The sequence below is a fragment of the Lissotriton vulgaris genome, chromosome 8, assembly GCF_964263255.1.
Source record: "Lissotriton vulgaris chromosome 8, aLisVul1.2, whole genome shotgun sequence".
Classification (NCBI taxonomy): Eukaryota; Metazoa; Chordata; class Amphibia; order Caudata; family Salamandridae; genus Lissotriton; species Lissotriton vulgaris.
The window spans coordinates 287541185-287568783 of record NC_141696.1 but is presented as its reverse complement, the minus strand read 5'-3'; positions in this window follow the sequence as shown (position 1 = coordinate 287568783).

Below are 27599 nucleotides of genomic sequence, written 5' to 3'. Positions count from 1 at the left end.
GGATGCCATTTTTCTTCAAAATTGCAGAATCATATGTGAACAGCATTCTGATGCAGTATTTGGAATCTAATTCTATACTAGATCCCTCCCAGAATGGCTTCCATCCCAAACATAGTACAGAATCAGCTTTATTAGCTGTTGCAGAAGAACTTAGAGCCTCCATGGATGAGGGCAACTTGACTTCACTCATCCTGCTTGACCTTAGCGTGGCCTTCGATACAGTCTCACAAAGTTTTTTGCTCCATCGGCTACGTGAGATTGGTATCGGAGGCAGTGCCCTCTACTGGCTCTCTTCTTTTCTGAGTGACAGGTCAATTCAGGTCATTGCCCCTCCATTTCATTCATTGAAGTGATCTGTGCACAATGGAGTCCCACAGGGGTCGACTTTGAGTCCAAAATTATTTAACATTTATGTTCGTCCGCTGGCCAGCCCCTGTAACATACAGATGGTATCCTATGCGGACGATATGCAACTAATTTTTGCTTGTACCAAAGACTCCAGTCAAGACATGATTACATTTCAGGAGGATCTGGCAGCTATAGCTAGGTGGATGGAGGCAAATTGTCTCCAACTAAATTATTCCAAAACAGAGATTCTATTCCTCGGCAAAGATCCACATCGTTGGGGCAACAACTGGTGGCCATCCCCCCATGCAACAAACCACGGTGAAAAATCTTGGCGTAAGGATGGATACTGCACTCTCGTTTGAGGAAAATGCTAAGTCTGTGGCAGTGACCTTTTTTGGTATTCTGCGCGGACTCAGGCCCATTTTGGGTCTGTTGGACCCTCAAACACACCAACTAGTTATTCCAGCCACAATCATGTCTAGGTTAGATTATTGCAACAGCCTCCTGTTAGGGGCTTATAAATCTGTGATAAATAGGCTTCAACGTACTATGAATGCGGCAGCTCACAATCTATTTGCTCTACCAAAGTACAGTTCAGTTTCATGGGTATTGCTGCGTCTCCACTGGCTTCCCGTGGAGCAGAGTTAGGTTCAAAGCACTTTTTGTTATTCATAAAGTTCTGACGGGCTCCGGCCCAGTGATCCTCAATGACTTGGGCTACCACTATGTTCCATCCCGTGCTCTGCAGACCTTAATCTGATGCATGTGCCTCGCTTCTATAGAGCCAAAACTAGAGGCCGTTCCTTCAGGGTGTTGGCTCCTACCCTATGGAACGCATTGCCTCTCGCTATTAGGAGGATTTCTAATAATCTGATGTTTAGAAAGACAGTAAAGTGGCGTGGCTAAGATGGGGAGCATGTAAGACGTGACTCACTTGTCTCCCCGCTCCTGTCGACCTTCCCTTTTGGCCTGTGGATCCTTTGCGCTGAGTAAATCCCACATTTGTGACCATAAGGTAAAGGAGGGATTTTTGTCCTTCACATTTAGTATCAGTCTTGTTTGTGACAATTAATCCACAATTTAAAGGCACTAGATTACACACACTTGTGTGTTTTGCTGTTCACCCTATGTGGGAAGGATATGCCCAGACGTGGGTCCCGTGCTCACTAAGCCACTGGAGTCAAGCTATCCTGGCTGAAGACGGCTGATAGCCTGAAACCGGCCCTAGGATGCTTGATGCCGGTCCAGGGAAGACATGGTTTGGCACTTCAGGCTGGACTGTTCCCCTGAGGCACAGGGTCAAGACTGATTTGCATATGGCCGTGTCTGAACTGGGGTGGCTTGGTGAGCAAAATAACGATGGATTAAACCCAGATCTGTGACTGGGGGTGAATGTTTTGCCATTGGGCAACATTAAATCCATCATCTTGTGTGTTTTGCTGTTCACCCTATGTGGGAAGGGTATGCCCAGACGTGGGTCCCATGCTCACTATGCCACTGGAGTCAAGCTATCCTGGCTGAAGACGGCTGATAGCCAGAAACAGGTCCTAGGATGCTTGATTCCGGTCCAGGGAAGACATGGCTTGGCAGTTTGGGCTGGACTGTTCCCATGAGGCACAGGGTCAAGACTGATTTGTATATGGCCATGTCTGAACTGGGGCGGCTTGGTGAGCAAATAACGATGGATTAAACCCAGATCTGTGACTGGGGGTGAATGTTTTTCCATTGTGCAACATTCCGTCCATCATCCTGTGTGTTTTGCTGTTCACCCTATGTGGGAAGGGTATGCCCAGACGTGGGTCCCGTGCTCACTAAGCTACTGGCTTCAAGCTATACTGGCTGAAGACGGCTGATAGCTAGAAACCGGCCCTAGGATGCTTGATTCCGGTCCAGGGAAGACATGTCTTGGCAGTTCAGGCTGGACTGTTCCCATGAGGCACAGGGTCAAGACTGATTTGCATATGGCCATGTCTGAACTGGGGTGGCTTGGTGAGAAAAATAACGATGGATTAAACCCAGATCTGTGACTGGGGGTGAATGTTTTGCCATTGTGCAACATTCCGTCCATCATCTTGTGTGTTTTACTACATTACACACATACACAGACTGTGGAGGAACTGATGAACTGCCATTACAATTTTTCTGGACAATAATCAGTCAAGCCGTTAGCATTTGTCTATGTGTATGTTTATGGGCATGCAAAATAGCCACTGAACAAATCTTTCCCCCTGAGAAAACGCCATACATTTCTTTTTCTTTCGGCTGCTGGAGGCCTGTTTGGGGGGCCATAAAACTGCTCTGGAAAGTTCATATTGTGCAAGGAACTTGTATATTACTGGGTACAATTGGATTTCAGGGAGTTCTTGGATTACATTTATTGGTAAATTTATTGGTTGTATTTTGTGGTTAGAGTAGGGCTAGAGTGTGTTAGAGTAGAATAGAGTGGAGAACCACTGTAACGAATGGGGAAGTGTAGGTCAGCTGGCCCTGCTGGTTCCGTAGTAACCTACGGGCCGTATCGGTAGTGGATAAAGAGATAGAACTGGTGAATAGGCGCTTACCAAGATCTCTTATAACCTCCCATCTCTCTCACCCTTTAGGTAGAATTGGTCCTGTGGAAAATAGTGTTGACCTACTTGATAGTTCGGGAATACTGGACCTAGAATTACCAGACAGTGTGTCCAGTCATTTTCCCGAGCAACAGATACCTCTTCATCCCACTAACATAACTATGACTGCCGGGAGGCAAGTGCAATCTCGACAAATAGTGTTGAGGAGGTGAAAACGCTGGTCTCCCTTTAAGTTAATCTATTAATAGACCAGCTACTTGTGAGAGGCCAGGAGGGGTGGAGTACGTTAACCAAGGGTCGGGCGTAAAAAGAAAAGGTCAGTGTAGGAGAGTAGGGTCTGCTATCCTATGGTCACCCAAAATTTTTGCTTTTTGCTTCACTGGTTTATGACTTAATGTGGCTGTGGGCCTGCTAATCAGACCCACAGCCTGCTGTTCTCTCTCTAAATTAATGCCAATGCACTCTAGGTGCATTACGAATTGGATCTGGTTCACCTTATAGGCCCTTGTAACAGTGTACCCCAGGTACCCAGGGCATAGGTGTTTCCAAGGCCTACCAGGGGCTGCAGCATGTATTGTGCCACCCCTGGCCTGCCCTCCATATTTGACACAACTGGCTGATCAACCAGCTGGGGTAAGTTGGTGTAATCACCTCTTACTTAGATATAGTATACCTGTATCTAACCTATCTGGACACATGTTAACCTATCAGCCATTCCTATGGAAGGCCTCAACAATCCTGGAAACAAAACAAGTGATGGACAGAATGTGGATCAATGTCACACATTCACCCCAGTCCAAAGATCTGGGCCCAAATCCATCGTTTTTTTGCACTCCACACCACCCTGGGTTAGACAATGGCGATATGCAAATCAGCTCTGACCCTGTGCCCCATGGGAACAGTACAGTCCGAACTACAAAAGCCATGTCCTTCCCAGAACGGAATCAAGCATCCGAGGACCGGACCGGTTTCGAGGTAACACCTCTCATCAGCCCGGCTAGCTTAACTCCAGTGGTGTGGAGTGCCTGGGACCCACGTCTGAGCATCCCCAGCGCACTTATGGCGGTAATTGCAAACAAAACAAGTGATGGACAGAATGTGGATCAATGTCACACATTCACCCCAGTCCAAAGATCTGGGCCCAAATCCATCGTTTTTTTGCACTCCACACCACCCTGGGTTAGACAATGGCGATATGCAAATCAGCTCTGACCCTGTGCCCCATGGGAACAGTCCAGTCCGAACTACAAAAGCCATGTCCTTCCCAGAACGGAATCAAGCATCCGAGGACCGGACCGGTTTCGAGGTAACAAAACATGTCGAGTAAGGTGTCATTGGACTTGGAATCCTACCCCCTCGCCAATTCTGGCGACGGCGGTAGCATTCCACGCTTCTAGAGGGACACGACATGTACATAACCTGAACCCCGGTTAAAGTTAACTCGAGCCTCAGCATCACCAAATGGATGCTGCCACCACAGACACAAGTCTGACCTCCTGCTGCTGGGAGTCCTTCCAGCGAGGGAGGCTTGGACAAAGGGTTTCCTGCCTTGGGAGGTGCGAGCACCACCCCAGACAGGATTTTGTGTATTGGGTAGGACAGGGCTGAATAGAATGAGACATGCCTGGGGCACACAAGGTGTCCCTGTGCATAAGCCAGTCCAAACCGTGGCTAGGGCTTTCCAGCCCCAGTCCTGGTGCGGAGCTGGACAAAGGAAAGGGGGTGTAACCACCCCCCTTCTTGGTCCTACCCAGAGGAGGGACCTAGCAGGTGATCCGGCCCCAGATTTGGAATAAGAGTAGAAGCTGTGTCCCAAGACTTCAGATCATCCTGAACTCGACTTTAAACTAAGAAGAAAACTGGACTTCGACATTCTGCTGCACAGAAGACTGAAGAGCATCTCCCTTGTGGCCAAGGAGTGACCACCCTGTGAATACAGGCACCATCCAGCAACTCGACGTCTGCTTTGCTGCCGCCTTCTGCCGGAGCCCGAGACCAGAGCCCAACAAGACCCAGATTCCCAGACATCTCAGAGCCCGATCCACAGTCCCTGAAAAGAAGAGACCCGTGGAGGCACCGAGAGACGTGGGACCAGCCATCTTGGAAGATTCACGAGAAGCTGACTGCGCAGCACCCGAGGCACCCTCGATGCTGTGCTTTGGGGTTTGAGAAGCCCCACCACCGAGCAGCATCTGCACCGAAGATCAGCCCCCCAGCATCTCCACAATCTGCGTGGGGCCCTTTTGCATTTTGCCACTTGACGCGCCATCTCGGTCACTAGCCACGTGGCTAGCAGCCATCTTGGTGACGAAACCTACAATCAACACTGCTGGTCTGGTTGCTGCAGACTGGCCCTCACTTCCCTGAAAAGGAGCACCCGCTCTGACCTTGCTGGTCCGAGTGAGAAGCTTGCATCGTTTCCTGCATGGCTTGCATTAGCCAAGGACTGTTTGCTCCGATCAAGAAGACAACACCGCCATCAGCTAGAGCCTTTGTGGGACAGCTCATGACCGATGTCTGGACATCCTCGACCTCTTCGTGTCCACGTGGCTGCAGAGACAATCTTCACTTCTTTGTCTGTTTGCACCCGACATTGCCTGGTTCAACGGTAGTCACTCACTAGTGACTTTGAACATTGTCCCCTCTGCTTTCAGGTCTTCACCTCTTCAGATCCACCCTTGGATCCACCAGAACTCTCCATGACGACCCGCCTGCAGCATCTTCATCTACAGGCTCCATAGACCAGCGCGACCAAAACCCGACACACTTTGAGACATATGCACCCGCTTCCTGTGGTTGAGGTAACCCTGGCACTCCGGTGCTCCTGTGTAGCAATACACCTCTAGTGTCTATGTTCCAAGTTGCTAGGTTCTAGGTCATCCGGAAGGTTCCCTTTTCAGTAACTTTGTAACTTTTACGCACCATTGTCTTTGCATTGGTGCATGTGTGTGCTTTAAGCTCTGCACCCGAGTCCCGCGGGCCTTTCCCGACTTAGTCACTGCTAGTCCCGAACAGCTCCAGTGATTCCCTAGGCCTACTTCCTTTCCGATTGGTGGTACTTATACCACTATTTTAGTATATGGTTTAGGTGGCCCCTAGGGCTCATCCATATTGTGCAGCTTTTGTATATTTAAACAGTGTTTTGTTTTAACACATTTGCTTCTGCTCTCATAAAGAGTATAAGGGATACTTGTAGTAAATAAATATATATATATTTTCAATATATATCTGTGTGGTGTCCTTTCATTTGGTATTCAAGGGGATTGTATATGGTAAAACAGCTTGCTTCACATGCCTTTACAGAGTTTAGCCTAAGACTGCTTTGTCCACGCTACCTCTAGGATAGCTGGTCTATAAGGTTGACTTACAACCAATCATCATAAGGGTTGCTTGGTATGGTACAAGGTGATCACTAGAACTAGTGAGCATCATATACCTGGCCAACTTCTCACATTGGTGAGCAGCGGTTGGGATTTGAGCTTGCTGTTGTTTTACCATTACAATCTTTGAAAATATCATCTGAAAGATCACACAGGTACCTGCTAGGTACATATGAAACAAGACTAGTATACTTAAGTTCTACTGAACTTTGTTGTTGTAGCGGATAGGGAGTAGCACACCCTGACTACAACTACTAGATAGGTTTAGTAGGTAAACACCAGTGTAGGTAGATTGCAACATATCCACCCATACTAGAGCAATGTCTGGAGCAGAGGGGTCCACTGGTCCTGCCCCTGTTGAGAGTGACCCTCCAAAGGCACCATCCAAATTTGCTATGTTAAACTTTAAAGAATTAAGGCAGCTTTGTGCCGTAAGAGGTCTCAGGATGGGTCCAACCCCTACCACAGACCACCTTAGAGAGCTTTTAGACCAGTCTGAAGCTCTAAAGACCTCTAAAGCAGACCCCACAGGGAATGTGGAAGGAGGCTCTCCCACTGAAGATGATAATACTGACACCCCTGTCCCTGTTGTCCAGATAGATGAGGAAGACCAGATCACTGGAGATACTCAGCCTGAGGATGAGGAGGAGGAAGAGACAGAAGGGGAGAGCAGTGATTCTGATGATGTTAGAAATAGTCAGGTGCAAGCCAGCAGGGTTAGCCAGGCTAACTTAAGCCTATTTGGGACTGAGTCAGGGGTGAACCCACTCAGACCCCCAAGTGGACTTAACCAGGAGCAAAGGAGGAGAAGGAATCACTCAGGTGAATCCAACACCTCCCAAGCTTCTAGAGGTTCTCATGGTCACTCCAGAAGGGGGATGACTAGCCTTTAGAGAAGGGAACATGAGGCCGACATGAGAGAGGCTGAGCTTAGGATCCAGAAGCGAGAACTAGAAGTTGCCCTGGCCCAAGAGAAACTTGCTAGAGCAAGCCTAGAGAGAGTGGATTAGGATCCACTGGTGGCAGCATTATCCCTAAGGATAAAGACAGGTCCTATGACAATAGAAACCTGAGTAAGATTGTGCCCCCCTACAAAGCTGGGGATGACATCCACAAATGGATGACTGCACTTGAGAGAGCCTGCAGAGTACAACAGATCCCTCAGGAACAGTGGGCAGCAATCTTGTGGCTCTCCTTTGAAGGTAGAGGCCGAGACAGACTCCTCACAGTTAGTGATGGGGATTCTAGAAACTACCTGGTCCTGAAGAGTGCTCTGATAGATGGGTTAGGCTTAACCACTGAACAGTACAGGTTAATGTTCAGAGAGACCCAGAATACACAGACTCAGGACTGGTCTGAAATTGTTGAAAGTGCTACTAAGGCTCTGGAGGGCTGGTTGCTGGGAAGTAAGGTTACAGACTATACAGGATTGTATAATTTAATTATGAGAGAACAAATCTTAAATAATTGTCAGAACCAGCAGTTGCATCAACACCTGATTGACTCAGATCTGACCTCTCCCCGAGAATTGGGAAAGAAGGCAGACAAATGGGTTAGAACCAGGGTTAAGCAAAAAAAACAGAACCAGAACCAGGGTGGTGACCAAAAGAAAACAGACCAGAAGGGTGTGGAGCAGAAAGCTAAAGACCAGAAGTTTTCAACAGGGCCCCAAACTAATACTGAGTGTGGGTCCCAAACTTCCAAGAAGAAGAAGAAAGAAGGTCCAAGAAAACCCTGGTGTAGTACATGAACACTGCAGCCCCTAAGGCACCTGCACCCACTAGTACAGTCAGCAGTGTTGGTCCACAAACTAAGGGGGTAGTGGGTATCACCTTGGGAACTGAGGGAGAGTCTGGCCTAGTCAGAACCCCTACACAGGCTGTTCTGATTTGTGATGGGGACATAGATTTGCCCCCTACTGTAAGCCCCAGTAATCTGGGCAAGTACAGACAGACACCTTTGATTAACTACTTCGATGCTGATGACGGAACCGCTCCGTCATCAGCTGCGGTTGGGCTGTGCTGATGACGGAGCGGTTCCGTCATGGCCCGGCCGCCGCGCCTGCGCGGCGCTGATTTCGCGCCTGCGCTGCGCATTATATTAGGCGGGCGGGGCCATGACGGAACCGCTCCGTCACGAGCACAGCCCAACCACGGCAGGTGACGGAGCGGTTCTGTCACCAGCATGCGGCCGCCACGTGGCCGCCCCGCCCTCTTAGCGCTGCGGCGGAATAGCCGCCGCAGCGATGGGGTTAATGAAAACGTGGCTCTAGCATACAGGGACACATGTGCCAGTGTCACTATGGTGACACCTAGCTTTGTGGACCCTGGACAATACATACCAGGTGATAATTACCTGGTGACCAATGCCAGCAATGTCACTACTACACATAGTGTGGCAATGGTTAATTTCTCCTGGGGAGGGGTAACTGGCCTAAAAAGAGTTGTGGTTAGTGCAGATCTCCCAGTTGAATGTTTGTTGGGCAATGACCTGGAGAGCTCTCTATGGTCTGAAGTTGAGTACAGGACTCATGCAGAGATGTTAGGGATATCATCACATGTCCTTGCTGTGACTAGATCACAGGCCAAAAAGTGCTGCTCTAAACCTCAGGTCTTGGATCCTGGAACAATGGACCAAGCACCTTCAAAGAAGAAGAACAGGAGGGTAAAGGCTGTGCCTTCCCACCTGCCTACAAGTGAGGATCAGCCTTCCCAGGAAGATGATCTTGAGACCCCTGAAGGAACTGTCCCTGAAGAACTTGAACTTGATCAGGTTGAGTTTCTGGGGACAGGGGGACCTTCTATGGCAGACTTGGGGCAGGCTCAGTTAACCTGTCCTTCCCTTGAACCCCTCAGACAGCAGGCTGCTGCTGAGGCTGCTGGGAATGCTCAAGGTACCCATAGAGTATATTGGGATGATGGGCTCCTTTATTCAGAGGGTAGAGACCCCAAGCCTGGTACAACCAGGAGGTTGGTTATACCTCTGCAATTTAGGGGCTTCCTTCTAACCTTGGCCCATGATATTCCCTTAGGAGGACACCTAGGCCAGAATAAGACTTGGGACGGGCTTGTCCCTCACTTTCACTGGCCTCACATGTCTGAATACACCAAGGAGTTTTGTCGCTCCTGTGTAACCTGCCAAGCCAGTGGTGAAGCAGGTGGCACCACAAAGGCCCCCCTCATACCACTACCTGTGGTGGGGGTTCCCTTTGAAAGAGTGGGGACTGATATTGTAGGTCCAATGGATCCCCCTACAGAATCTGGGCACAGATTCATACTGGTGGTGGTGGACCATGCTACCAGGTACCCAGAGGCAATTCCCCTTAGGACCACAACAGCTCCTGTTGTGGCCAGGGCCTTACTTGGAGTTTTCTCCAAAGTGGGGTTTCCTAAGGAGGTAGTATCTGATAGAGGTACCAACTTCATGTCAGGATACTTAACAGCTATGTGGAAGGAATGTGGTGTCAACTACAAGTTTACCACTCCTTATCATCCACAATGTAATGGGCTTGTTGAAAGATTTAACAAGACCCTAAAGGTTATGATCAAAGGATTACCTGAAAAGCTCAGGCGGAGATGGGACATCCTTCTACCCTGCCTTCTGTTTGCTTACCGAGAGGTCCCACAAAAAAGGGTTGGCTTCAGCCCCTTTGAATTGTTGTTTGGGCACCCTGTAAGAGGACCCCTATGTCTGGTGAAGGAAGGATGGGAGTTACCTCTCAAAAAGCCTAAACAAGACATAGTGGACTATGTACTTGGTCTTCGCTCCAGGATGGCTGAGTATATGGAGAAGGCATCCAAAAACCTTGAGGCCAGCCAAGAATTACAAAAAGCTTGGCATGACCAAAAGGCTGTCTTGACTGAGTACCAGCCTGGACAGAAAGTATGTGTGTTGGAGCCAGTGGCCCCAGCAGCACTCCAAGACAAATGGTCTGGACCCCATACTATTGTTGAAAAGAAGGGAGAGGTTACCTACTTGGGGGACCTAGGAACTCCCAGGAGCCCCCACAGGGTGCTCCATGTCAACAGATTGAAGGCATGTGTTGACAGGGCAGACATGGGCTTGCTCATGGCTACAGATGAGGGGCAGGAGGAAGAGAGTGACCCTCTCCCAGACCTGTTAACTCAGAACCCTGAAGATGGCTCAGTTGATGGTGTGGCCTTAGATGGCAGCCTCACTGAACATCAGCAACATGACTGCAGACAAGTTTTACAGTCATATAGACATATCTTCTCCTTGACACCAAGTCAGACTAACTGGTGTACCCATGTGGTGGTCAGTCTTCCTGTGAAAAGCAAGATTTACCGGCAACCTGACCATGTCAGGGATGAAGGACCGGAATTTTGAACCCAGCGGCGTCAGGGAAAACGCCCGATGCCTTCGAGTTCCCCTGCCTTTGCAAACAGAGACACAGGACGCTTCTTGATGACGTCAAAGACCAAAGTTTATTGGCTGCAACCAGGAACAGAGGTCTACGAAGCACACACGGGTGGTTCGCTAGAGACTGCACAATTTCAATGAGCGGAGCATGGTCTTTTATGCCAAAAATCACATTCCAGGCTAGCATCGATTACATACAAACTAACCAATCAATTGGTGACATTGCAAACATATCGCATAATGACAATCCCACTTTCCGTTGTCCAGCCCACCAGAAATGACCAAGCACATTCCAATTTCTTGTTCGATCAGGCCGGACAAACCCATCATAAAACCTCAACCCAAATCAGTGATCATGTCGTAAAGGAAGGAGCAGAAACAGATTGGAAGCAAGATAGAAAGGTGGGTGCAGTGTACTGTAAACTTAGGCATGTCCTGCTCTTTGATCCTTATCTGACCAGCTGTTTAACAAGGAACTGGCTCAGCGAGGTCAGCCTCAGGCAAGGGAGTCAGTTCGGCCAGGTCATTCAGAAGTCAGCTAAGACGTACGTGTCCCAAGGACTCGCTTGGCCGTAATCATCGGCCTATGTGAGGGCAACCACACAAAATGGCTGCCGTTCACAAAATGGAACCCGAAGGTTCAAACGAAATCCCTAAATACATAGTGTTCTCATTGATCGATAAATGCGAAAACACTCGTACATACCGCACTCATGATTTGCGGTCCGCTGACACCAAGATCGTCTATTTCCGACAACCCTTATTGAACGGGTTCGGAACCACCGAACCTCAGACCCTCAAACTACGGAACCACAGGGACTGTATAAAGACTGAGGTGCAAAAGGTGCTGGAATTCGGTGTTATTGAGCCTTCAGAGAGCCCCTGGGCTAGCCCAGTGGTTCTGGTCCCCAAACCTCACACCAAAGATGGCAAGAGAGAGAGGAGGTTCTGTGTGGATTACAGAGGACTCAATGCTGTCACCAGGACAGATGCACACCCTATTCCAAGGTCAGATGAGCTCATAGACAAGTTGGCTTCTGCCAAATATTTGAGCACATTTGATCTGACAGCTGGCTACTGGCAAATCAGGTTAGCTGAGGAGTCTAAGGCCAAAACTGCATTTTCTACCCCAGGAGGACATTACCAATTTGTGGTGATGCCCTTTGGTTTGAAAAATGCAGGCTGCCACCTTCCAAAGGTTGGTGAATCAAGTCCTTACTGGGTTGGATGACGTTTGTGCAGCTTATCTTGATGATATTGCTGTCTTCAGCTCCACCTGGGAGGATCACCTGGTCCACCTGAAGGAAGTGCTGTTCTCTCTCTAAATTAATGCCAATGCACTCTAGGTGCATTACAAATTGGATCTGGTTCACCTTATAGGCCCCTGGAACAGTGTACCCCAGGTACCCAGGGCATAGGGGTTTCCAAGGCCTACCAGGGTCTGAAGCATGTATTATGCCACCCCTGGCCTGCCCTCCATATTTTACACAACTGGCTGATCAACCAGCTGGGGTAAGTTGGTGTAATCACCTCTTACTTGGATATAGTATACCTATATCTAACCTATCTGGACACATGTTAACCTATAAGCGACTCCTATGGAAGGCCTTGACAATCCTGGAGGCAGAGTGCTTGGTTTCATGTGAGATGGTGCTCTGGCATGAGCTGAGCCTGTTTGCAGCTGTCGGGAACAACTCCCTTAGCTGTTCCGGGATATTGCCATACCATATACATGCATATAGTGCATTATAATCCTCGCGGTTACTTGCTAACTTTGGTTTGGCTTTATCAAAACATGTCGAGTAAGGTGTCATACGACTTGGAATCCTACCCCCTCGCCAATTCTGGCGACGGGGGTAGCAATCCACCCTTCTAGAGGGACACGACATGTACATAACCTGAACCCTGGTTAAAGTTAACTCGAGCATCAGCATCACAAAATGGATGCTGCCACCACAGACACAAGTCTGACCTCCTGCTGCTGGGAGTCCTTCCAGCGAGGGAGGCTTGGACAAAGAGTTTCCTGCCTTGGGAGGTGCAAGCACCACTCCAGACAGGATTTTGTGTATTGGGTAGGACAGGGCTGAATAGAATGAGACATAACTGGGGCACACAAGGTGTCCCTGTGCATAAGCCAGTCCAAACCGGTGCTGGGGCTTTCCAGCCCCAGTCCTAGCGCGGAGCTGGACAAAGGAAAGGGGGTGTAACCACCCCCCTTCCTGGTCCCACCCAGAGGAGGGACCTAACAGGTGATCCGGCCCCAGATTTGGAATAAGAGTAGAAGCTGTGTCCCAAGACTTCAGATCATCCTGAACTCGACTTTAAACTAAGAAGAAAACTGGACTTCGACATTCTGCTGCACAGAAGACTGATGAGCATTTCCCTTGTGGCCAAGGAGGGACCACCCTGTGAATACAGGCACCATCCAGCAACTCGATGTCTGCTTTGCCGCCGCCGGAGCCCGAGCCCAGAGCCCAACAAGACCCAGATTCCCAGACATCTCAGAGCCCAATCCACAGTCCCTGAAAAGAAGAGACCCGTGGAGGCACCGAGAGATGTGGGACCGGCCATCTTGGAAGAGTCACAAGAAGCTGACTGCGCAGCACCCGAGGCACCCTCGATGCTGTGCTTTGGGGTTTGAGAAGCCCCACCACCGAGCAGCATCTGCACCGAAGATCAGCCCCCCAGCATCTCCACAATCTGCGTGGGGCCCTTTTCCATTTTGCCACTCGACGCACTATCCCAGTCACTAGCCACGTGGCTAGCGGGCATCTTGGCGACGAAACCTACAATCAACACCACTGGTCTGGTTGCTCCAGAGTGGCCCTTGCTCCCCTGAAAAGGAGCACCCGCTCTGACCTTGCTGGTCCGAGTGAGAAGCTTGCATTGATTCCTGCATGGCTTGCATTAGCCAAGGCCTGTTTGCTCCGATCAAGAAGCCGACACCGCCATCAGCTAGAGCCTTTGTGGGACAGCTCGTGACCGACGCCTGGACATCCTCGACCTCTTCGTGTCTACGTGGCTGCAGAGACAATCTCCACTTCTTCGCCTGTTTGCACCCGACATCGCCTGGTTCCATCCTGGTTCCACGGTAGTCACTGGCTAGTGACTTTGAACATTTTCCACTCTGCTTTCAGGTCTTCCCCTCTTCAGATCCACCCTTGGATCCACCGGAACTCTCCACGACGACCCGCCTGCAGCATCTTCATCTACAGGCTTCATAGACCAGCGTGATGAAACCCGACACACTTTGAGACATATGCACCTGCTTCCTGTAGGTGAGGTAACCCTGGCACTCCGGTACTCCTGTGTAGCAATACATCTCTAGTGTCTATGTTCCAAGTTGCTAGGTTCTAGGTCATCCGAAAGGTTCCCTTTTCAATAACTTTGTAACTTTTACGTACCATTGACTTTGCATTGGTGCATGTGGGTGCTTTAAGCGCTGCACCCAAGTCCCGCTGGCCTTTCCCGACTTAGTCACTGCTAGTCCCGAACAGCTCCAGCGATTCCCAAGGCCCTAGGCCTACTTCCTTTCCGGTTGGTGGTACTTATACCACTATTTTAGTATATGGTTTAGGTGGCCCCTGGGGCTCATCCATATTGTGCAGCTTTTGTATATTTAAACAGTGTTTTGTTTTAACGAATTTGCTTCTGTGCTCATAAAGATTACAGGGGATACTTGTAGTAAATAAATATATATATATTTTCAATATATATCTGTGTGGTGTCCTTTCATTTGGTATTCAAGGGGATTGTATATGGTAAAACAGCTTGCTTCACATGCCTTTACAGAGTTTAGCCTAAGACTGCTTTGTCCACGCTACCTCTAGGATAGCTGGTCTATAAGGTTGACTTACAACCAATCATCATAAGGGTTGCTTGGCATGGTACAAGGTGATCACTAGAAGTAGTGAGCATCATATACCAGGCCAACTTCTCACAGTCAGCTACTTGGAGGGAAGGCAAAAAGGGTAAGGGTGGAACCACATCCCAAGAATACACCAGTAACCCAGGGATTGACTAACAAAGATACAAAGTGATTTCTTGAATCCTTGCAGAATATGCTTAAAGACATTATGGATATCAAGTTAGGCCCAATCATCCAGCGGTTGGCCTCGATTGAAACTAGTATCTCTAAATTTACAAATAGTACCCCAAGGGGGGTGGAGATAGATTCTCTGATAGCTCCCTTAATCTGGGATGGTTCAAATTCAGCAACCCCATATACAATTGGTAAGGATAATGCAACCCTCCATCAAGGCAGCCGAGAAATAAAGTACGCTCCCAAATGGCCTCGTATAATGCTATTGACCCAGGTACAACTTCAGGTTCAGATGAAAGTTCAGGTGCTCGAAGTCAATAAGAGAGCAATATAAATGAGAATCAAAATTCAAAAGTACAAAATGGTGCCTTGAAGAATTCTCTGTACAGCTTGCCTGATATTCACTTACCACCAGAGTCAACCCCATACGTGGTGGTATTGGGAAATGTGCCGACCCTTCCTGAGGGTGGGAGGGAGGATTATACCCAATTGAAAAACAAGGTATTGCACTGGCTAACATACAATACGGCACTTGGTACAAGGGCAGAGAGATACACAAATATGTTAATGTTAATGTTAGTGAGTTTTCTAAAGCGCGCAAATTCCCTGGGGTGTCTTGGCGCTGAACTGGAACGCAAACCCTGAGGAGAGTTGGAAGGGGGTGGGAGTTAGTTTGAAAATAACCAAGTTTTCAATTCTTTTCTGAAGGAGAGGAGAGCGTTTGCCTCCCTCATGTGTGCAGGGAGTGTATTCCATAACTTGGCCATGCAGTAGGCATTACTACGCCCTCCCCAACTCGCAGTTCGGATCCTTGGTACCAGGATTAATCTGGCACTAGTAGATCTTAACTGTCTGCCTGGGTGGTACCATGAGAAGAGGTTTCTCAAAGGTGCCTGTCCTATCCTATTCACTGCTTTATATACAAGGCAGAGTACCTTAAACTTAATACGTTGCACCACAGCCAACCAATGGAGCTTCTGGATCTCCTCTTTGGTTGATTGGTATTTAGGTATGTTAAGTAAAAGCCTGGCTGAAGCATTCTGCACCATCTGAAGTTTTTTCAGATATTGTTTCTGTAGCCCAAGGTATAGGCCATTACAATAATCTAATTTTGAGAGCACCAAGATTGCTACAACTGTTTTGCTAAGATAATTGGGAATGTAAGGCATTACCTTCTTAAGTTTCCTTAGGAGATAGAAAGAGGCTGAGACTGTGGTGTTAGTTTGTTGAGAGTAGGAGATTTTGCTGACTATCAGCACTCCAAGATTTTTGGCCTTCTCTGCTGGATTTGGGGGCTGTCCAATTTCGGCCAGGCACCATAGTCCATCCCATTTTTGTTGAAGATTACCAAAGGTCGCCACTTCGGTTTTGTCCGAGTTCAGCTTTAGACAATGTCTTCCCATCCAGTAACTGATTTCCCTAATGCATTTTTGAAACTGCATTGCCGGGTATAATGTGTTTTAGTATGCCGCGACCACAATCTGGGTGTCTTCGTCAATTTGAAACCGAACTGTTGTATTAAGGGTGCTAGTTCTGATACGTAAACATTATACAAAGATGTACTTAGCGAAAAGCCCTGAGGGATCCTGCATGGCAATACGTATGGAGTTGCCTGAAACTGATCGAGGGACACTGTCTGTTTTCTACTCTTCAAGAACGATGATATCAAGGAAAGAGCATGGTCCTTGACCCCTATGTGTTCAAGACGTTGAAGCAATGTATCATGGTGCACGGTATCAAAGGCTGCTGACAAATCAAGGAGAATCAGCACAGCGGCGGCGCCCCTGTCCATCACTGCTCTGATCTCCTCGGTGGCCTTGATAAGAGATTTCTCTGTGCTATACCCTGGACGGAAACCAAACTGAGAAGGGTCAAGTAGTTAATTTCTTGAATGAACTGTGTAAGTTGGATGTTCATTATTTTCTCCACCATCTTTGCGGGGAAGCGGGCCTAGCAATCGGGCCATAGTTGCTGGTTATGGATGTATCTAGATATATTTCAAAACTGCTGGGAAAATGCCTGATAGAAACATATACCTGAATATGTTTGTTAATATTGGACTTACCTCTCCTGCTAAGTTTTTCAAAACTGCCCGGGGGCAGGGGTCTAATGGTGATCCTGATTTAATTTCCTGAATAAGTATTCCCAACAACTCACTAGATACTTGTGGGAAAGATAAAATCTTTTGGGTCTCAGTGATGGGGGGCACTTCGACTGACTTATTGGGGGTGGTAGAGAAGATGTTATATATATTGTTGACTTTATTCCTAAATGCACTGGCAATGGCATCCCATAAGGATTGACTGCTCTCTGATGATGAACTATTGAGTATGGTCATGAGCTTCTGTACCACCCGAAATAGCTCTTTTGCTGAATTTTTGGAATGTTCTATCTGTTGGGTAAAGAAGATCCATTTTTCGGTAGCTAGTAAGGTTTTGTAGTTGGCTAGTGCGTGTTTATAACTATTTTTTTCTTCTGCTTCGTAATTCACTCTCCAGCGCCTTTCCAGTCTGCATCATTTTTGTTTCTCTTGTTGCAGACCTTCCATAAACCATAGAGCTGAGGGTTGGTTACGATTCCCAGTGTTTTTACAGTTCGGCACTGTCACCATAAAGGCGTTATTGAGCCAATCTGTGTATTCCTGAACAGCCTGATCCACCTGTTTGCTCAAGCTTGGTTGTGCCTCTTCCAGTTGGAGTTCAAGCCTGATGATGTCTAACTTGTTCCATGCTTTGTAGGTTTTTCCTGTGCTTTAGCAACCCTGGCTTCTGGTGGGGTTTGGGAAGGATAATCAAATATGATTAAGGAAAGGTCTGACCAGACGATTGGATGCATATCGTTCACTATCATCCCTGGTACAGAAGAAAAAATACCATCAAAGGTAGGCCCTGCCACATGCGTGGGTTTGTGTACCAGTTGTGTGAGTCCCAACATGCCTAGAGTTTCAGTGAACATTGCTGGGTAAACCTCTTTGTAGAGAGGTAAGGTTCTAAGAGTGAGTCTAAATTAGTGATGAAATTTGTTCTAGAACCAGGAGGATGGTAAACTAGAGTGCCCTTAAAGATGTTTTTTGGGTTTGATTCTAACGAGAAGTTCAACCCTTTGTAGTGAGGATTATACGCTAGGGAGGAAGTGGCTCTCAGATGTTCATGGAAAATGACCGCAAGCCCGCCCCCCTCGCTTAATGGGTCTATCAAGTCTAGATGAGACAAAGCCCTGAGGGACTGCGCCCACAAAATCAGGATAAGACGCTGGGTCTGCCCATGTTTCTGTGAGGAATAACACATCCAAATTATATTGCAGGATGGTATCTGCAATTTCAACATTATGCTTTGCAAGTAATCTTACATTAATTAGACCACAGTGTATCTCTGTCCATCTGTGAGTCTGTATCTTTTTGAATTTTGGCCTTGTGTTAGCTGGAAAGCCTATTTTCATCATATGTTGATCAGGGAGCGTGAAACCACAGGAGCATATAAACTGATAGGGCCACAATCCTTTGTCCGTGATACATCTAGTGCATATAATATGGTGCGAAGGGTTAAATGGGTGGGTAGCTCTCGCAAATCCTTCAATGGTGACTGTGTCATCATTAATTTTAACCAACCCCACTTTGCATAAAGGATCTTGTTTTCCACTACTATTAACTCACCACATGTCGATAAATCGTCGATTATGGCCCTAACCCTAGGTTTTTTCTACAAACCCCATCCCATGGGGGAAACCTTCAGGCAAACACTCTAAATGGCCCAGATAACACTATCCTCAAGGAACGTGGGGCCAGATGTAGGTCGGCAAATACCGGTCGGTAACGGCCGATTTCGGCCGTTACGACCGGTATTTACAAATGGAGATGTAGGGCCTTAAAATGTACAGAATCGGTATATTTACCGAATCGGTAAAGTTACCGATTCGGTAATATACCGATTCCGTAAATTTACCGAATCGGTAAATCAATATGTAGGTGGCACAGAAAACAGTGCCACAGGCCCTTACCGATTCGTTATTTACCATGTAATTCTATTGCATGGTAAATAACGAATACCTGTGTACATGCACATCTGTGCATGTACGCCTGTTCCATGTGGCACAGAGACATGCCCTAAGGGCATGTATGTGTGTCACATGGCACACAGTCAAAATCAGGGGTGCAACAGGGTGTCAAAGTGACACCCTGTCACCCTTGCAAAATCGGTAATTTTACCGAATCGGTATTTACCGAATCTTACCGATTCGGTATTTTTACTGAACTTTTTACCTGCGTAGCAATTACCGAATAGTAAATACCGAATCGGTAAAATTCGGTATTTACCATTCGGTAATTTGCTATTACCTACATCTAGGCCGTGGTCATTAACCGGGCACCAGACATAAATTACTGGAATAATTCTGGACATGGTCCGTGGGATCCACCAATGTCCTGGTGTCCTAATTTTGAGTTAGCTAATCGTTTTGCTCCCCTGACAACCTTAGATGCCTGTGATTGACTTAGCCCTGAGCCTGTGCCATTGAATCAATTGACAATTACGTTACGACCGGTATTTACAAATGGAGATGTAGGGCCTTAAAATGTACAGAATCGGTATATTTACCGAATCGGTAAAGTTACCGATTCGGTAAAATACCGATTCCGTAAATTTACCGAATCGGTAAATCAATATGTAGGTGGCACAGAAAACAGTGCCACAGGCCCTTACCGATTCGTTATTTACCATGTAATTCTATTGCATGGTAAATAACGAATACCTGTGTACATGCACATCTGTGCATGTACGCCTGTTCCATGTGGCACAGAGACATGCCCTAAGGGCATGTATGTGTGTCACATGGCACACAGTCAAAATCAGGGGTGCAACAGGGTGTCAAAGTGACACCCTGTCACCCTTGCAAAATCGGTAATTTTACCGAATCGGTAATTACCGAATCGGTACTTACCGAATCTTACCGATTCGGTATTTTTACTGAATTTTTTACCTGCGTAGCAATTACCGAATAGTAAATACCGAATCGGTAAAATTCGGTATTTACCATTCGGTAGTTTGCTATTACCTACATCTTACTGGAATAATTCTGGACATGGTCCGTGGGATCCACCAATGTCCTGGTGTCCTAATTTTGAGTTAGCTAATCGTTTTGCTCCCCTGACAACCTTAGATGCCTGTGATTGACTTAGCCCTGAGCCTGTGCCATTGAATCAATTGACAATACATAACTTGATCTTAGTTTCTTTGAACATACCAGGTGTAAATACGAAATTAAATACTAACGTATGGCCAGAATTTAAAAAAAAACTCCCAAATTATTTGTGTACAGGAATCCTGGCACACCAAACCCTTCCATATTGATGGCTTTTCAATAATCGATACACAAGCAATACCCTCGCGAAATGGAAGGGCAAAGGGCGGCTTAGCAGTTTTACTTTTGGTTACATGCCCGTTAACCCCTGCATGCTGATGACGGCCTGGAGCCGTCATGACACACAGTGCTCGTGTGCCAATAACGGCTCCCGGCCGTCAGGACCGCACCCGCGATCGGAATGTGCCGCACAGGTGCAGAATCGCGGCAGCATGCAAGGGGTTAAACCTAAAGAAAGCTTATATCAACTCACCCTATTTCCAATTGTTGTTGTTCTACTCTAATGATTCTCAGTGCTTTGTGGTAATTCATTTTTAGAATAATGTTTTCGACAACACAAGAGACCAAGTAATTACATCACTAGAGAAAGAGCTTGATATCTTCTTGAACCAGGTTAAGAGTGATTGCGTAGATGGGATGTGGTGGTGTAGATGGGAAATTATGTGGATATGCATCTAGGGATGGCGGAAGTTATACACATTTTCTACATAATGCTTACGGTGAAACAACAAATAGGACAATTAATAAATATAACCTAGAAGTGGTGGATCAGTCGCTATTGGAGGGCTTTTTGGAGTTCCCAAACTTCGTAGGGCATGATCAATGCTCAATTATTGACCACATATTAATCTTGGCACATGGCCAAAATCAAATAGTAAAAATGGAGGTTAAAAAGACCTGTCTAAGCGACCACTATCCATTAATTCTAACTGTCAGACTATATGAAATATCCCAGGCAGGGCCATGCCTAGCACCAACCATAACAACACAGGGAGAAAATGGCATTTCGATTAAATGGTCTGGTATAAATCCTAATGTATTTGTGGAGAAATTACTGTCCGATTGTAATAATGATACAGAAATATGTAATAGGGAGGATTCAACAAACAAGCGGATCATTAGGGCTTTCTGTAACATTACTTCTGTAATTTACCTGGGATTAAAAAAAAGAGAAATAAGAAAAGGAAGAAAACAGTTAGCTTGTTTGACTTGGAGTGTACGGAAGCAAACCAGCAATTAAGAAATGCTCTGAAAATGAAACCTAGAGACAAAGAACAGGTCAAAAACCGTAGGATGATATATAAGCAGACCATGGATAGGAGAAAGGGGGAGATCCAAAATGAGGCGTGGGAAAAACTGATGCAGGCTGCAGCTACAAGGGATTCATCACTTTTTAGGAAAACAATAAATCACCCCTACTTTAAAGATATCTGTGCCATAAAAATTGAAAGTTTAGTACAGCCCCAAGACTTGAAAAGTCACTCCACAAAAGTTTTTAATACAGATATGGAACTTTGCATTTTATCATTAAATAGTGGTCCCAATGGGACGTCGGAACAAACGGATATAAATGAGAATTTTATAACTATTGACACCCCCTATATGGATCCTATTACTCTTGAAAAGGTTACGCTGGCCCTGGAAAAAAGTGCAAACGGAAAGCAGCCGGAGTTGATGGGGTCCATACAGATATTTTTAAATTTAAGATACGTTTTTGGGCCCCTATACTACAAAAAATATTTAATACTATCTCTGAGGGCCTGATACGAGAACATGGACTGAAAGTATTATTGTCCCGATATTTAAGAAGGGTAACACGAGTGATGCAAAATATTATCGCCTGATTTCTCTCCTTGATAGAACTTCTAAGTTGATGGGCAGGATACTTTTGGAAAGGCTGGAACTGTGGATAGGTGAACAAAATATTCTTACTGAAACAAAATACGGCTTCCGCAAGAAATAGGGACAATAGAACAATGCATCAACTTGCATGTGCTGATTGGCAAATACACGATTGCAAAAAAGGGCCACTTACATCTTTGCTTTCTTGACCTCACCAGCGCTTTTGATTTGGCTAATCATTCTAAGCTGTGGCAAACACTAATTCATATGGGCGCACCAAATGAAATTGTTGTATATATCTCACAAATTTATAGTCGCTTGAGCGCCAGAGTACGCCATGGGCTAGATGGAGAGGGTACAACAAGCTTTAGGGTAACCCGGGGCATCAGACAGGGATGCGTGCTTGCCCCTCTTCTTTTTTCACTGTACATTAATGGGGTTAACGAGGAGATACAATAATGTATTTCCGACGCACCAAAAGTTGGTAAACGTTGCATTCCAAATTTTACTTTATGCGGATGGCGCAGTTCTTTTATCAAGAACTGCAAACGGGTTTCAGCTTCTCATAGAAAAATTTGCAGAATTCATGTCATAAAAAGATTTGGTGCTAAATCTGAAAAAAACATTAACAATGGTGTGTGGGCAAGGAAGAGTAAAAACAAAGGTTCGTCATGTAAATAATGTCCCTATTGAATCAACAAACTCTTTTGTATACTTAGGCCTGTTTTTTACAGCGAGTGGATGCTGGAGAGCCCACATCGAACAATGTAAACAAAAAATCACTAGAACGATCAAAGCTCTTTTTAGATTTTCCACAAAGATGGGCAACAAACCAATCCGAGACAATATGACACTATACAAGAGTAAGTGTATTAGTGGTACGTGCTTTGGTGCAGCCCTATGGAAGGAGACACATGGTACGGGCCTTCAAATTCAAGAAAATGCTTTTTTCCAAAGGCTGTTAGCGGTACCTAACTCAACCCCTACCTATAGTGTTAACAGAGAATTGGGGGCTGCGTACATCTGTGATTTGATAAGTACCATAAGCTTAAATACTTGGCACATGATATGGGGTAAAGAAGGCACGAAGTTTACAGAGGATGTCATAAAGGACTCCATTGCACTAGACTATGGGAAGAAAATCCCATGGCTGATATATATAAAAAAAACTCCTAAATGAATGTACCAAACATTGATCTGGATAACCAAATACAAGAGTATGACAAAAAAATTTTGAAGACTAATTTGATCCACTCACATACATGGTTGAGGGAAGTCAATGCTAATACGAAATCTATGGCAAAGGAGTATTATGATAGAACCTTAGGGACGTGGGAAAAAAATTATTTAATACTGGTCACAAAAATAACACATAGATTCTACCTTACAAGATTACGTATGGGACTGGCCCATTTATTAATAGCTTTTCCAAAAATGGGAAAGTGGAATCGCAATTTGCCAAAGTGCCCACATGACAGTATATCAAACTAAACAAACTTTACATTTCATCCTTTTTGTGTGATTTTTATAGAAGGATTAGGAAAGATTATTTACGCCCTCTGTTCTGAAGAGAGAGGCTATTTTCATATAAACTTGCCTTTGAATATATATATGTGGTCTAGCAAACCTAAAAGTATGAAGTGCAGTGGTGGTTTTTATCCAGGAGGCAATTAAAATAAGACATAGAAATGCCACTTGGAGGCTTTTTTATATGAGGAAATTGGGTCGCAAAATGATGTATGATGAATAATGGGAATAAAGCTGATAATCTGATTTTTAGACTGATATCATGTGGGAAAATATTTGTAATTTGGTGGTTATTGCACAATGACACTTTACATTCTTTACGACTATTGATCTCTGGGACTGTTTTATTTAAAAAAAATGTGTTTGGTCACTCTTACTATAGTCTCCTGTATAGTACTGTACTAAAACTAGAAAACTGTATATATTATGTAAATGGCATAGTTCGAAGACTGTACCTGTAGGTTTTTAATTTAGATCTGTTATTTTAAATGAATTTTATGGATTTTATGATGTGCTCATGATTTTAGTATACTTTTTGTTTTTAAACCCAAAAAAGTTTTTTGACTTTGACTTTGACAGGGCAGAACACGTGGCAGTTAGGGTGAACACGCTAATTACATTGGGGGTGACCGCACTGGCTGCCTCCTGGCCAATAGGCTTAGGGCCCAAAGACAGCAGACAAGGGTCTCCTCTCTACAGGGGAATGGACAGAGGGAGTTCACTGGGGACCAGGAGATAGCGTGCACCTTCAGGGAGTTTTATGAAAATCTGTACATAGCTGACACCACATCTGAACACGAAACCACAGATTATCTTCAGTCCGTTACTATGACCACACTAACCCCAGACGAGGCAGCGGCACTGTATGCCCCCATACGAGTCGAGGAAGTGGTCACAGTAATATCGTGTCTCAAGGTGCTCAAGTCCCCCGTCCCAGACGGGTTTCCTGCTCTTTTTTATAAGACCTATTGCCATATTCTAGCCCCGATGTTGACGAGACTGTTCAATTCTTTTGGGAGTGCAAACCCGATCCCCAAAACGATGTCAGTGGCAGCCATTTAAGCATGGGCGAATTTTGCAAATCTCGCGTTTGCGAATTTTGTGGATTTGCGAACTCGCAATCCACAAAATCCGCGAATTCTCGCGAATTTGCGGATTTTTTTTTTGTGTTCGCGCGGGTTTCTGCCAGTTCGCGAGGGTTTTGTACAATTTCGCAAAACGCGAACTTACCTGTCGGGTCGCAAGTTTCGCGAACTTGTTGTTTCTACGTGTCCAGCCTGTTTGGGACACTCTTCTTCATCACTGCCACTCTTTGTCACCACTGCCACTCTCTGACTACTCATGCCACCCTCTGGCCCACCCATGCCACCCTCTGTTTCATCACAGCACCCTCTGGTTGTCCAGTCAGTGTACATTATTGTGGCAACGCAAGCACACCTTCCCTGCCTCAAGTGACCTGAATTAATTTGGGGCTGATTAATGTGTCACAGAATATTTTTTTAGCTGGCACCTGCTTCCTTAGTGCTTCCTGATTAGTGATCTTTTGCACTTGCTAAGTGCTTTCATTGTTGCAAAATTAGTTACAACACCTGCCCTGCCCCAACTGACAATAATGAATTAGGGGCTGATTAATGGATTTGAACTTCCAGCCTGGCTCCTGCTTGTCTCCCTTAGCTGTAATTCAGGACCTTTGTGGCATATGTGTAACTATTCTGAGGTTCAGAGCAGGGTCACATAATAGTTGCAACTGGCAACTGAACTCTGGAGGGGCCCCTCAGGAAGCACTACAGGAAATGGCTACTAATGATGAGCCTGAACTTTTGAACCTGGTAAGTAGTTTCAGTTTTGCTAAAATCGTATTTCTGCAATTTAGCGCTTATTCGCGGGGCGCGAAGTTGTACTGCGAAGCCGCGAACTCACGCGAACAGTGCAAGCAAAATCCGCTGCTCGCGGATTTGCGGATTTTGCGGGAGATTCGCGAATCTCACGGATTGCGAATTTACCGAAAATCCGCAAAATCCGCGAGCGAAACGGATTTTCCGCCCATGCTTACAGCCATTGTGGTTCTGCCTAATCCGGGTAATGTTAGGCAACAATGTGGCTCATATCGCCCCTATATCTTTACTCAATTTAGATTTTAAATGTTTTACCTGAATACTCGCTACACAACTAGGCCCCTGCATGCTACATCTGATCGAGCCAGACCAGGCAGGATTTATTCAATCCCGCCAATGCGCAGATAATAGAAAGTGGGTACTCCACCTTATAGACAAGGCCCATCAAACACAAATGGACGCACTTTTGTTGACAGTCGATGCCGAAAAAGCGTTTGATCTGGTGGATTAGGGCGTCCTTAGTCATATGATGTCCAAGGTCAGTTTGGGAGAGAAATTCAGGGAGTGGGTGAGCTGCTGCTACAACAGACCATCAGTGTCCATTAGAGCAAACAGCATCTCCTCACGACCATTTGCCATTAAAAGGGGCACAAGGTGGGGTTGCTTGTTATCCCCCTTGTTGTTCATCCTCCATATTGAGCCCCTGGCACAAAGGGTTAGGGACAACCCTAACATTAGAGGGATTCCATTTGGGGGAGGAAACACATCCGATCAGAATATATGCAGACAATGTGATTGCTGAGTTGATGGAACCAAAGGAATCACTCCCTGCATTTTTGGAAGAATTGGACTTATTCTGCAGTGCTTCAGGTTTCCAGGTTAATGTCGGAAAACTGCTGATATTGAATTTAAACCCAGCATCTGCCACTCTCAACCCCAGGGAGGGATGGCTATCCGGAATTCAAATAGTGGATTCTATTTCATACTTGGGCCTGGATTTAGAGGCAGCAGTGCTCCAAACGACTCAGCTGAACTACGTCAGGCAAGCCAGGCGATCGAAAAAAGATCTGGGCGCCTGGAGTAAACGCCAGCTGTTGCTACTTGAGAGAATAGTGGCGGTCAAAATGTCCCTTTTACCAAAGGCACTCTACCTGTTCCAAACCCTGCCGGTATTGCCTCCCCCAGGAGCGATTGCCTCACTACAACGGGACATTAATCAGTTTGTCTGGGTAGGGGCACAACCACGGATGAGTAAGGTTTTAGGACACATGCGGCCCGAAGTTGGAGGATTGGGAATACCAGACCTCCTCAGCTATTATAAGGCAGCACAGTTGAGGTATCTAGTGGAATGGGCATGGCCAGAATCTGAAAAAAGATGGCTTTTTCAGAATAGAGCACTTGCTGGGATTCCTCTCTGGAAGGTCCCCTTTTTAAAGAAGGCCCAACGCCCAAGCGGATTGATGGGGTCACCAATTACTAAATCCGTGATGACAGTTTGAGAGTGGGTGGCAACAGCAAAGAACCTTACTACCTTTCCATCTCCCCTGACTTCCTGTCGCTCGATGGGTCATCTATTTGACATATCAGGAATACATCCATTTTCTCAAATGGAGCTTAAGTATGGAATTCCCGAATCCGAGAGATTGAGATACCTGCAATTGCGACATTGGGTGCTTCAGAAGGGAGTTAGGGAGCAAGGGGCTCGCCAACTGACCAAATATGAAAAGTGGCTAATTACCAAACTTACCGATAAAGGACTGATATCCTACATGTATGACATGATTAGACATAGCCCACAACCACAGGCCACACTGTGTCAAGGGAGGTGGGGGAAAGAACTGGGTGGGGAACTTACGCAGAAAGATTGGGAAGGAATATATTGTTGAGCAAAACACACAGCTCAGAATGTAACCAGCATAGAAAGCACCATGAAAATAGCCACTTATTGGTATCCCACACCTATGCGCCTACATAGAGGTAATCCACAATGGAACCCTACTTGCTGGCGTGGCTGGGACAACGAGGGAACATTGTTACACATTTTGTAGGATTGCCCATTGTTGTCTAACTATAGGACTAAAGTTCTCGTTGAGATAGACAACTTTTTTGACACACAGATCCAGAGGCTTCCTGTTTGTGTCATCTTGGGCCTCTCCAACCCGGTCACATTCCCACTTAAAAGCATGAGAGGATGCCAGATGGGGTTGGCATTGGGGGCAGCGTTGCAAAATATACTGCCACATTAGGGTTCCTCCATCCCTCCCACACATACAGGCTGGCTTCATAGGCTCTGGCATATTTAATGGATGGAACAAATTTCGGCTACCCTGAATAACACCAATGACTCTTTTTAGAAGGTATGGAGCCCATTCCTAACACTGCTCTCGTCTGAGTTCAATGAAATTACCCAGCCCAAATATCTAAGAGGGTTGCGCCTTTCGAACTTATGGAAAGTACAAACATGATCTCTCATTGTTTAATAAGTGATGTAACATATGCAGAATTCGGACTAGCTCAAAGCATTACAGAGACTACCGGT